Genomic DNA, 12,270 nt, shown 5'->3' on the forward strand with positions numbered 1-12,270 from the left:
GTACAACTAGGCCAAGATTTTGAATCAGTGGTTCACTTGTTGAGCAACTAGAAGAATAGTGTTACTAATGTGGTTAGCTTTGGTGTGTTGTGTGGTCTTTATGGAAACTCCATAATGATGTTGTTTTTAGGGATCTAGATGGTTGGGGGAGAAGAAAAGGTGCTAATTCAAGTCGCTAGGACATTGAAGCGTTGGAAGGTAATGCCAAAGCAAGAACTACAAGCACATGTGGAGGAGTTAGCGGAGAGCTAGAAATGATGATAAAACTACTGCCACTCCAGATTGATTGGATCTTGATTTCGAAGACCCATCAACAATGAAGTTTGGGACATTTAGGTTTGCTGCTTTTGGTGCGAGATTCTACCACTACAAGTACCTTCAGGAGCAGTGTGAATGCTACTGTAGATGGGCTTATGTTCTGTTAAATGTTTCAATTTCTGATTGGTGGGTGTGCCTAGAATATGCTTGAACTTGCATGGTCTGTTACGCTTTGTTATGTACAAAGCGGGGGAAACTTTTTCTCTAAAAAAGACCATGGACCAGAAAATAAGTTGCTCAGAAATATTATAAGAAGTAAAATATGATCAACAAAATAATCCACTTTGACTAGTATTAGGATTAGATAAAAAACAATCACTTCTCTTCCTCCTATATATACATCCTCCAACATAGTGTATTTGGTCTGTAGAATCACCCTATGCTTCATGAGATGATGCATCATGAGTTCATCTTATGAATTTTGGTAGAATCCACCTATTCCTCATGCATATATTGATTATTAGCTTGTGAGGAATAAGATAATGTTGGATCAACCCATTTACTCCATAAACTAAAAAAAGTGAAGAGTGAGAAGACGGTGGATATCGGTTAATAATTTGTTGTAGGATCTATTCATATATTTTAGATGTACTCACGACCCCCCCACCCCACCCATCCAGAGCAACATATACTTAATTTGATGATTCAGTTTTGGTTGCAGACCCCTTAGTTCTCGAATACAAAATTATAGATAATCTATTGTATTTTGGTTATACAATATTTGTTTCCAATTTATTTATTTATTATGGGGCATTTATTTAGTTTCATCTTGATCCACCATATTTGATCTTGATATGAGCCAGTGACAGTGCACGGGCTGTTACCTAGAGTTTCATCAATAGAAAATGGAATGGCTAGCGTCCGAACGCCCACGTCTGGACGCCTCACGGCTGCTCTGTTTCCCCTTGGGGCCGGCGACGATGTAGAGGATGGGTGGGGCATAGGGTAGCCGTGCGTAGAGGAAAGGAGCACGCGTGTTTCGGGTAGAGCGTCTAGGCATGGATCTCGGTGGAAAAGTGGAGCTCGCCGGCGACGCGGAGCTCTACAGCGATGCACAGAGAGCAGGATGGGACACGACGACGGCACAGAGAACAGGAGGGGGAGGGCGGCAGCGATGCGGAGAAGGTAGGGTGGGCGCGTGGCGACGATGCAGAGGACGGGTGGGGGCGGTGGTGGTGGCACATAGAGGATGTTGGCTTGCGCACGGACGCCCTTGGGGTCCACCGCTGCAACATCGGCGACGTACTAATGAAAAAAGCACTTGATTACTATTGAAACATGTACAATATCTGCTGCAACATCGGCGATGTACTACTGAAACATGCCCATATTACTGTTGAAACATGTATAATATCATTGTTGCAACATCCATAAACACAACACCTGTAACATGCGTCTGAAGCACCTGTAACATGCTAAACACTTGAAACATATGCTTTTAGAGCAACATCTCCTTGCAACTTTTTCGAGAAAAAAAACATCTCCTTGCAACACAACACCTGCAACATGCGCTCGAAATACCTGAAACATTCAAAATATAGGCTTGCAACATAGGATTATCAGAGCAACATCTCCTTTTGCTTGGTCGAACGGAGGCTCATTGGCACGCAGAGCTCGACAGAGGTGCGTGGAGCTCGCTAGTGGCACAAATCTTGGCGACGTGGAGCTCGTCGGTGAAAGGATCAAGATGCCCAAGAGGGGGGGTGAATTGGGTTAATTCTAAATTTTCTTGCAATAATCAAATCCTACGGATAGCCCAATTAACCCTTTGTGCCTAGAAAAGTGTTTCTATCAAACTAACGCACAAAGGACTTGCAACCTATGTTCCAAACTTACTCTAGCATGGCAATTCTATGAATGTAAAGACAAGTATTGAATTGCTCAAAGTAAATACTCAAAGTAAATGCTCAAAGTAAAGAGAGAGAGGAACGCGGCGATGTTTTGCCGAGGTATCGGAGAGTTGCTACTCCCCACTAGTCCTCGTTGGAGCACCTGCGCAAGGGTGTAGCTCCCCCTTGATCCGCGCAAGGATCAAGTGCTCTCTATGGGTTGATTCTTTGACACTCCGTCGCAGCGAATCACCCAAAGCCGCTCACAACTTGAGTTGGGTCACCCACAAGCTTCGCCGGGTGATCACCAAGCTCTCAATCACTACCAAGCCATCTAGGTGATGGCGATCACCAATAGTAACAAGCACGAACTCTCACTTGACCACGTGAAGCCTAATGAGAAGATGGATGCACACTTGACTACTCTTGATTCACTAATGAGGCTACTCTCTTGGATTCTCAAATCTCAATCACCTCACTAGGACCTTGCTCTTCTTGGCACTCCAAACGTGTTTCTCAGCTGTTGGAATGAGCAAAAGTGACTCCACACACGAGTGGAGCTTCTATTTATACGGCAGCCTGAAAAACGAACCGTTATGAGCTTCTATGGGGTGACCGGACGCTCCGGTCATGTTGACCATACGCTCTGGTCAGTTCAACCCGTGATCCAGTGGAAATGTGTTGACCAGACGCTGGCAGGGTCCGATCACCACTGACCAGATGCGTCCGGTCGCATGAAACCCTCACTAGATGCTCACTGGACTCGACCGGACGCTGAACCCTCAGGGTCCGGTCAGTACTGACCGGACGTGTTCGGTCATAGATTCCCTTCTCTGGAACCTTACTAGAGTCGACCGGACGCTGCCTTTCAGCGTCTGGTCACTTGACCTCTCCAGCGTCCGGTCACACCGAACGCTGTCTGCTGATCAAATGAACTGACCGGACCCTGTGGCCAGCGTCCGGTCGCACCGAAGCCAGCGTCCGGTCAGCATTTGACCCTCCATTCACTTCCAACTCTTGATCATATGTGAATGAAGTTTGCTCCAAAGGATCTTAGGCATTCATAGGAGCTACCTAGAGCTAGTTTTAATAAGTGTGCACCACACCTAACTCACTAGACTTAACTAGGTCAAGCTACCCATCCATACCCCCCCTTAATAGTACGGCCAAAGGAAAAACAAAGTCCTAAACTACTCTAAGTGTCTCTCCAACTCTAATCGACACTTAGAACTAGTCATCCTTAACCTTGTCGTCCATCCTTTGAAAACCGAAACGATTTCCATCATAGGGGCATGACCATCTCGATTGCCCAATCGATCACCATTACTATGATCTAACTTAATTGCCTCTGCAAAACACACGTTAGTCATAGTAATATTGTATTGACATTAATCACCGAAATCCAACTAGAGGCCTAGATGCTTTCAATCTCCCCCTTTTTGGTGATTGATGACAATACCACCTCGAGTATGTGAAAGAGTGAGGTTTTTGACGGACTTGGTTCATATAAGCTTTTGTCAATAAGAACAAAAGTGTTAGTCAAGCTTATATGACCCAAGCCTACATAATGTACTCAAAGGATATGAATTAAGCATGAGTACAAGTAACAAAGCTCATTTGCTTCGAAGTATAAACGCGGAAGCAAGGGCAAATGAACATAACACAAGTGATATGACATTTAAATAATGCAAAGTAGAAAACACACATGTCATATATCACAATCACGTAGATAACACTATCACATATATATAATAGTATGCATGAAAGTAAACACATGAATGCATAAGTAATAGTGTATCACACAAATAAAACTCCAAATGTATATAATAAGCTAATACTAGATAACTAGCTCCCCCTAAATCTCGCTCCCCCTGAGTCTACATACTCGAACCCTCTCCCCCTTTGGCGTCAAACACCAAAACATAGGGGTCGGTCGGCGGGGCTGCAGCGGACGAGCCAGGCGCTGAAGTACGTGGAGCAAGATGAAACTGAGCGCCATCATCATCTGACCCTGAGCTCTGTACTGACTGACCCTCTGAAGCAGGAAGTGTCGCTGAAGCGGTCTGGGTCTGAGCTGGGGCAGGTGCTGCCTGTGATGCTGCAAGGATGTCTGTCGTAGGATCTGATGAGGCGACAGATGAGGGGAGCCTCTGAGTAGTCACTGCAACTAGAGCTGCTGTAGAAGGACCGGCGGTATGCATGTGTGGCGGAGTAGGCATGCCGGTCAACTCGCTGAAGGATGCTCCAAGACTCCTAGAGATTGACGTGTCAGGCACGAATAGCGAGAAAGACTGCTCTGGTGTGAAGCCCGTCTGAAGAGGCGTGAACTATAGGGCTACCACTGGTGAGGACAACCACTAAGACACCTGAACTATAGGTGAAGCGAATGGAGCTAGAGGCTGTCCCTGACTCTGAAGCCCACTGGGCTGTACTGCTGGAGTCGTCGAAGTGGTGGCAGGCGGAGCAAGCTAGGGGGAAAGCTGTGGATGTGGGGCCCCAAGTGCTGTGATGACATGCTGCATAAATTCCATGAGCTGTTGCTGCATAAGTAACTGCTGGTGCTGAAGGAGCTAGTGCTGCCGCTGGAACTCGTCCTGACGAGCCTGAAACTGTGCGAAGTTGGCAGCTGTCTCCTGAGCCTATCGTGCCTGCTCCCGCTACATCCGATCAAGAATGGCAATCAATGCGGGGTCCGTCTGCGGTGCAGGTGGTGCTGAGCTGGAACTGCCGGCCTCTGCATCATGTCTGCGTGGAGGCATCTGAGGTATCGGCTGATAGTCATCATCTGAGCTATCACTAGACTCGGTCATCCCCTGCTGTGCCTCAAGCTCCTCCTCCTCTGTAGCAGCTATGCCTCTAATGATCTCGTCCTGCTGAGCTGCTGACTCTGGAATATCAGGACGACGGCTGGGCTGTGCGGGTGCCTGTGGAGTGCTATGCCTGATCCTCTATGCCATGTTATATGCTGGAAACTCTGTGGTGGCAGCCCTGTACTCGGCAACTATCTTTGGGGTCCTGACTTGCACACACTTAAGCATCAGGAAAGTGATCCAATGAGCATACGGAAGCTGCCTGCGACCCTTGAAGCCCTCAGCAATAGTATCCTCCATCTCTGATAGAAGGAGGTCCCAAATGTCGAACATGATCTGCTGCATCAGGGCGTTGAGGAGCCAGAGCTGTAAGCGAGTCAGACCCTCCCTGTATCCCAACTTGGGAAGCAGTGTCCTCTTGATAATGGCCTCTAGCACTCGCGCTGTAGGAGTCAAGTCACTAGGGTTCCTACTCGACCCCTCACCAAAAGGCTCCGTGAAGCAATGTCGCACCAAATCTGTAGGGGGCACCATCCCTCCATGAGGGCGCCTAGGAGGCTCCTGCTGTCCATAGCATACCTCATGCAACTTGACAGGCTGATCCTGTAGCCTCAGTATCTCCCGGGCCCTGAAACTCATCACCCGGTAATCTCTGCCGTTGAATGCAAAGTGAATGAAGTTGTGATGCGAATCAACGTAGAGTGAAGCATAAAACTGCCAGACCCAAGATGGTACATATACTCTTGTCCGGCCAATCAGATCTGCTAGCCCCAGCAAATATGACAAGTAGGGGTGGATGTGCTCTCCAGCTACTGCCACAATAGACTCCAAACTACAGACCCTCTGAGATCTGAACATAGCCCCACTGTTGAGATAGGCATTATAGAAATCCTCCTGAAGCGGCGTGTAGAACTCCTCAGCTGCTCTCTCATCCCTCCTCGGAGGGAACCACACATCAAACTCAACAAATCTCAACTGGCGAACCTGTCTGGCTGTGGTGGCCCTCAAGTCGAGGTGTACCACTAGAGGCGGACCCTATGGTCTGGGTGATGGGCGAGAACCCCTGCGCTGTGTAGCTGGCCTCGGTGGAACTGTAGCACTAGTCCGACCAGAGCGGCGTAGCTGGGGTGCCGGCTCGGTCTCCTCGGCCTACTGGCCCTCCTGAGTCTCCTGAGCTGGCTGAGGCTCTGCTGGTGGGGGCTGCTGCTGTGCCTCCTACTGGGACTCCCCTTGACGCTGAGGCTCCTCAATAGCTAGACGACGACCTGCCATCATGACAGTCCTAGGTGGACTACCATGAAGTCGCTCAATCTCCCTCAGTCTGTCCTGCGCATCTGGTGCCAGCTGATCTGCTATGACAACTCCACTGCGGGCACCGCCTCTCGGCACGCTCTACGGCCTCAGCGACTGCAGCTGCTCTCGCTGTCTCTGCGTCGGGGTACTTGCGCTTCTTGGATGTCACCTGCTTTGTTGACTTGCCTTTCGATCCTACAGGCTGGCGAGGCGGGGGCCTCCGATCATCATCACCTGGGCCATCACCAACATTCTTGGTGTGAGCCATCTGATCTGACAAGAGGGTGGACTACCGCTGATGAAGATCAACTGTCAAACTGACACTCCCGAGGCTTGGCCTCGATCCTTACTCGCGAGCTTGGCTCCGAGTTGACTGCCAACTACGACAAGAACCACAACGGCACTGACTCACTGCATGATAGAATAGATGGATATACAAATAAATACAATATATCTAATAGATGCGAAAACCTAGGAAGCAAGCAATGTAGGTACGAAATTGAGACGACGGGCAAGCTACCTGACGAATCGGCGATCCGAGAAAAGGAAAGACGTCACGCAGGGGAACCCTCGGAACCAGCTAGGGCTAGGGTTACGAAGAACAGCGATGAACCGGTGGCCCTAGATTATTTGAAATCAGTGCATTGCATTGCAATTTGATCTAAGCAAATCAAAATTTGAACAAGGATCTAGCCTTACCAAAGAGGAGGTAGCCCTAGAGCACTGGAATCAACCTTGAGTGACGCTCGGTGCCGGAGGAGCCGATGGTGGCGCTGTCGTCGCGGGAGGTGCACGGGTCAGGCAAGCACGTGAGCTAGGGTTGGCGCGGCTGCGGTGGCATAGAACAGGGGCGAGCGCAGGCAGGGGAGGCGCGGTGGCGTGCGAGGTGGGCGCAAGGTTGTCGGCTCGGGGCTGCGGCGGCGCGGCGAGCTGCGGTGGCGCGATGGCTTGGGCGCGGGAACGGCGGGCGGGCTTGGGTCGGAACTACGGTGGCGTGGTTAGGTCAAAGAAAAAGACCCGATGGCTGCGGTTATATGAAGGTCCCAAACGCGACAGAGAAGGAAACGGAAGAGGAGTCCCGATGTCGCACGAAATCCACTGACCGGACACTCTGGTGGTAGCGACTGGACGCTACCACCCAGCGTCCGGTCGATTCCAGAGAGGTCCAATTCCTCTGGAATCGGGACCGGACGCGTCCGGTGGTCCATGACCGGACGCAGGCAGGGTCCGGTCAGTACAGCCTGTTCTTCCTTCAATCGACCGGACGCTGGATCCCTTCCTGACCGGACGCACAAACGCAGCGTCCGGTCACTCCTTCTGCAGCAGTTCACCTCCTGTGAACTGACCGGACGCTGAACAGCAGCGTCCGGTGCAGCGTTCGGTGCACCTTTTCCAGCAAATCTTCAAAGTTCCTTCGCGCTGCCTGTTCCCAATCAAGTCCCAACTTAAATAAGATTCAAATAAACACCAATTGGGACTGATGTGAGTGACCTCTCTCAAACCCTCATATTTTTCAAAATATTTTGCCTTAGGCTATAATTCTTTTTAAGAAAATAGGCAATAAGAAGGCAAATGGAACAAAACAACAAACCAACATTCATGCATATGCAATACTTGTAAGTAAATCTAGTTGCTTGTCAAGTTTGATCCAATGTTAAGCTTCTTCACACGCTTTTCGGCGGTTATCTTAACCATGTTAGACAAGCCCTATATGCATTGCCAAAAATTAAACATGTTGTATATTACAATGAATGCAATGGACAAGACAAGCTCAATTTTTAGTGAAGTTGCTAAAGTCAAGTACATTGAGCTCATTCCGCAATCTACAAAATGTAGCCTCATCTAGCGGTTTAGTGAAGATATCCGCTAATTGATCTTCGGTTCTTACACCTTCTAGTGATATATCATTTTTAGCAACATGATCTCTTAGAAAGTGATGGCGGATATCTATGTGCTTGGTGCGAGAGTGTTGAACCATATTATTTGCAAGTTTTACTGCACTTTCATTATCGCACAAAAGAGGTACTTTTTCTAGAACTACTCCATAGTCTAGCAAAGTTTGTTTCATATATAAAATTTATGCACAACAAGCACCCGCGGCAATGTATTCCGCTTCAGCGGTGGACAAAGCCACACTATTTTGTTTCTTGGAGGACCAAAACACAAGTGATCTACCAAGCAAATGGCACCCTCCAGATGTGCTCTTTCTATCAACTTTGCATCCGGCGTAATCCGAATCGGAATAGCCAATTAATTCAAATAAAGCTCCTTTGGGATACCAAAGGCCAATGCTTGGTGTGTGCTTAAGATACCTAAGGATTCTTTTTACGGCAATTAAATGTGTTTCCTTAGAACTAGCTTGAAATCTAGCACACATACACACATTAAACATGATGTCGGGCTTAGATGCGGTTAAGTATAACAAGCTACCAATCATAGAACGGTAGAGAGTTTGATCAACCGGGTTACCTCCCTCATCTAGGTCGAGATATCCATTGGTAGGCATTGGTGTCTTGATTGGCTTACATTCATCCATCTTGAATCTCTTGAGAAGATCTTTTATGTATTTCTCTTGAGAGATGAAGATGCCTTCCTTCATTTGCTTGACTTGAAAACCAAGAAAGAATGTAAGCTCACCAATCATTGACATCTCAAACTCATTCGACATCAATTCACCAAATTCTTTACATGAGTCTTCATTTGATGATCCAAAGATGATATCATCAACATATACTTGACAAATGAAGATGTGCCCATCAAGCTTCTTGGTGAATAGTGTGGTATCGACCTTCTCAATGGTGAAGCCCTTCTCAATAAGAAAGTCCCGAAGGCGCTCATACCAAGCTCTTGGGGCTTGCTTAAGCCCATATAGTGCCTTGGACAACCTATAAACATGATTAGGATATCTAGGGTCTTCAAACCCGGGAGGTTGATCAACATAGACTAGTTCATTAATAAAACCATTTAAAAATGCACTTTTCACATCCATTTGATATAGTTTCATTTCATGATGTGATGCATATGCAAGAAGGATACGGATGGCTTCTAATCTTGCAACCGGTGCAAAGGTCTCTCCAAAATCCAAACCTTCAACTTGAGAGAACCCCTTTGCAACTAGTCTTGCCTTGTTCCTCACAACAACACCTTGATCATCTTGCTTGTTGCGGAATACCCACTTTGTTCCAATGACTCTTGCACCTTTTGGTCGCTCTTCAAGAGTCTAAACTTCATTGCGAGTGAAGTTGTTCAACTCTTCATGCATGACATTTATCCAATCCAGATCTTTAAGAGCTTCTTCTACCTTGGTAGGCTCATAGCAAGAGACAAAAGAGTGATAAGCAATAAATGAAGCAAATTTTTGAGATCGAGTCATTACACCCTTTGATGGACTCCCTATGATGAGATCTTGTGGATGATCTTGTAGGAGAGGTGTATTTCTTCTATTGACCACTTGAGGAGGTTGTGGATCATCAACATCTTGTGCTTGTACCACCATTTGCTCATAGGCGATATGAGTATCTTTATTTTCTACTCTCCCATCTTTTTCATCATCTTATGGTACACTTGATGAAGAAGGTTGGTTAATGATTTATACATCATCTTCATCATCTTTTGGCTTGATGTCTCCCACCGAAATATTCTTCATAGCCTCCCTCAATGGTTCATCACCTACATCATCAAGATTCTCATGTGCTCCTTGGGAGCCGTTAGATTCATCAAATTCCACATCATATGTTTCTTCAACCAAGCCGGTGGCATGATTAAATACTCTATATGCTTTGGACTTCAATAAGTAACCAACAAGAAAACCTATATCACAACGTCTTTGGAACTTCCCTAGGTGTTGCCGCTTCTTGTAGATGTAGCACTTGCAACCAAACACCCTAAAGAATGAGACGTCTGGCTTCTTCCCATTGAGCAACTCATAAGGTGTCTTGCCAAGAAACTTTTGAAGGAATAGGCGGTTGGATGCATAATATGCAGTGTTGATTGCTTCCGCCCATAGAGCTTCGGGGGTGTTATACTCATCTAGCATTGTCCGTGCAAGAGTGATCAAAGTCCGGTTCTTCCTCTCAACTACACCATTTTGTTGAGGAGTATAAGTTGCGGAGACTTCATGTTTAATTCCAACTTTATCACAATAGGCTTTAATATTTGTGTTATCAAATTCTTTGCCATTGTCACTTCTAATCTTCTTGAGCTTCACTTCAAATTCATTTTGAGCTCTCTTGGCAAACTTCTTGAAGCAAGATGCAACTTCAGATTTGTCATGAAGGAAGAACACCCATGTATACCTTGAATAGTCATCCACAATCACAAGACAATAGAGATTCCCTTCTAAACTCTTGTATGTTGTTGGTCCAAATAAATCCATGTGTAGGAGTTCTAGCACTCTTGTGGTTGACATGAAAGCTTTGGTTGGATGAGTGTTTGCAACTTGCTTGCCGGCTTGACATGCACTACAAAGCTTGTCCTTCTCAAACTTCACATCCTTCAACCCTCTCACCAAATCATTCTTCATAAGCTTCTTGAGTGAGCTCATCCCAACATGAGCAAGTCTTCTATGCCATAGCCACCCAAGTGTTGTTTTGGTGAATAGGCAAGTCTTCAAGTTTACATCTTCGGAGGTGAAGTCAACTAGATATAAGTTGTTGTATCTAAATCCATTGAATATCACTTGATTGTCATCTACCTTGGATACAACAACCTCCTTCTCGGTGAACAAGCATTGAAAGCCAAGATCACACAATTGCCCAACGGATAGCAAGTTGAAGCTCAATGAAGCAACATAGAGCACATTTGAGATGGAATGATCATTTGATATTGCCACTTTGCCCAATCCTTTAACCTTGCCCTTTGAATTATCTCCAAATGTTATTTTCTCTTGTCCATCTATCTCTTCATCTAGTGAGGTGAACATACGAGGATCGCCGGTCATATGTTGAGTGCAACCACTATCAATAACCCAATGACTTCCACCGGTCTTATAGTTCACCTACACACATGAGATTCAAACTTTAGGAATCCAAACTTATTGAGGGCCCTTCACCTTCTCAATAAGTGACTTAGCCACCCAAATCTTCTTAGGCCTACTCTTGTTGGGGGGTCCTAAGAACATGACTTTCATCTTTTCACTAGAATCTTTTCTAAGCATGTAGTGAGCATTGAAAGCAAATGGTCTAGCATGCTTGGGCAAGGGTTGTGGCGGTGGAGTTTGACACTTATGAGCAAAGTGGCCTTCTTGTCCACACTCAAAACATCTCTTTGACTTTGGCTTTGGCTTTGATTGTTGTTGTTGAGCTTGTGCCTTCTTCTTCTTTACACTTGCCACATATCCAATGTCACTTCTATCCATCTTCATGACAGTGTTCATGAGTAGCTCACTTTGGAGATGCTTGCTTCTAGCAAATTTGCTCAATCCCACCTTGAGATGCTCTTTCTCTATCTTGAGCTTCTTGTTCTCTTCTTTGAGAACATCATTGTTCTTCTCTTCCTTGAGCTTCTTGTTTTCTTCTTTGAGCTTCTCATTCTCAAGGATCAACTCTTTGTCATGATCAAGAGTTTCTAGCACAATGGTGTTGTGGCTTTTCATCTCTTCAAGATCTTTCATGAGCTTCTCATTATCACTCTTGAGCTTGATATACTCATCATGGTCATTGCACTCAACCACTTACTTGTCTTTGCTACTAGATCCATGCTCAATGCTCTCATCAATTAAATCATCACATGAAGTAGCTATATCAATCTTGACAACATGGTTAGTAGCATCATGTGGCTCATTTGGTAAAAATTCTTGAGCAATAACAAGAGTATCATGATTGATCTTAAGAGTTGTATACTCATTTTAGCTTGTTGTGACTAGTGATGAGCTCATTGTGCACCCACTCAAGTTTATCATGTTTATCCTTAAGCTCTTTCTTAGAAGATTTGAGCTCCTTGAGTTTGGATGATATAGCATTATTAGTTTCTCTAAGCTCATCATTAGCCTTCTCCAAAGTATCACACTTAGCTAAGAGTGA

The sequence above is a fragment of the Miscanthus floridulus genome, chromosome 2, assembly GCF_019320115.1.
Source record: "Miscanthus floridulus cultivar M001 chromosome 2, ASM1932011v1, whole genome shotgun sequence".
NCBI classification, from domain to species: domain Eukaryota; kingdom Viridiplantae; phylum Streptophyta; class Magnoliopsida; order Poales; family Poaceae; genus Miscanthus; species Miscanthus floridulus.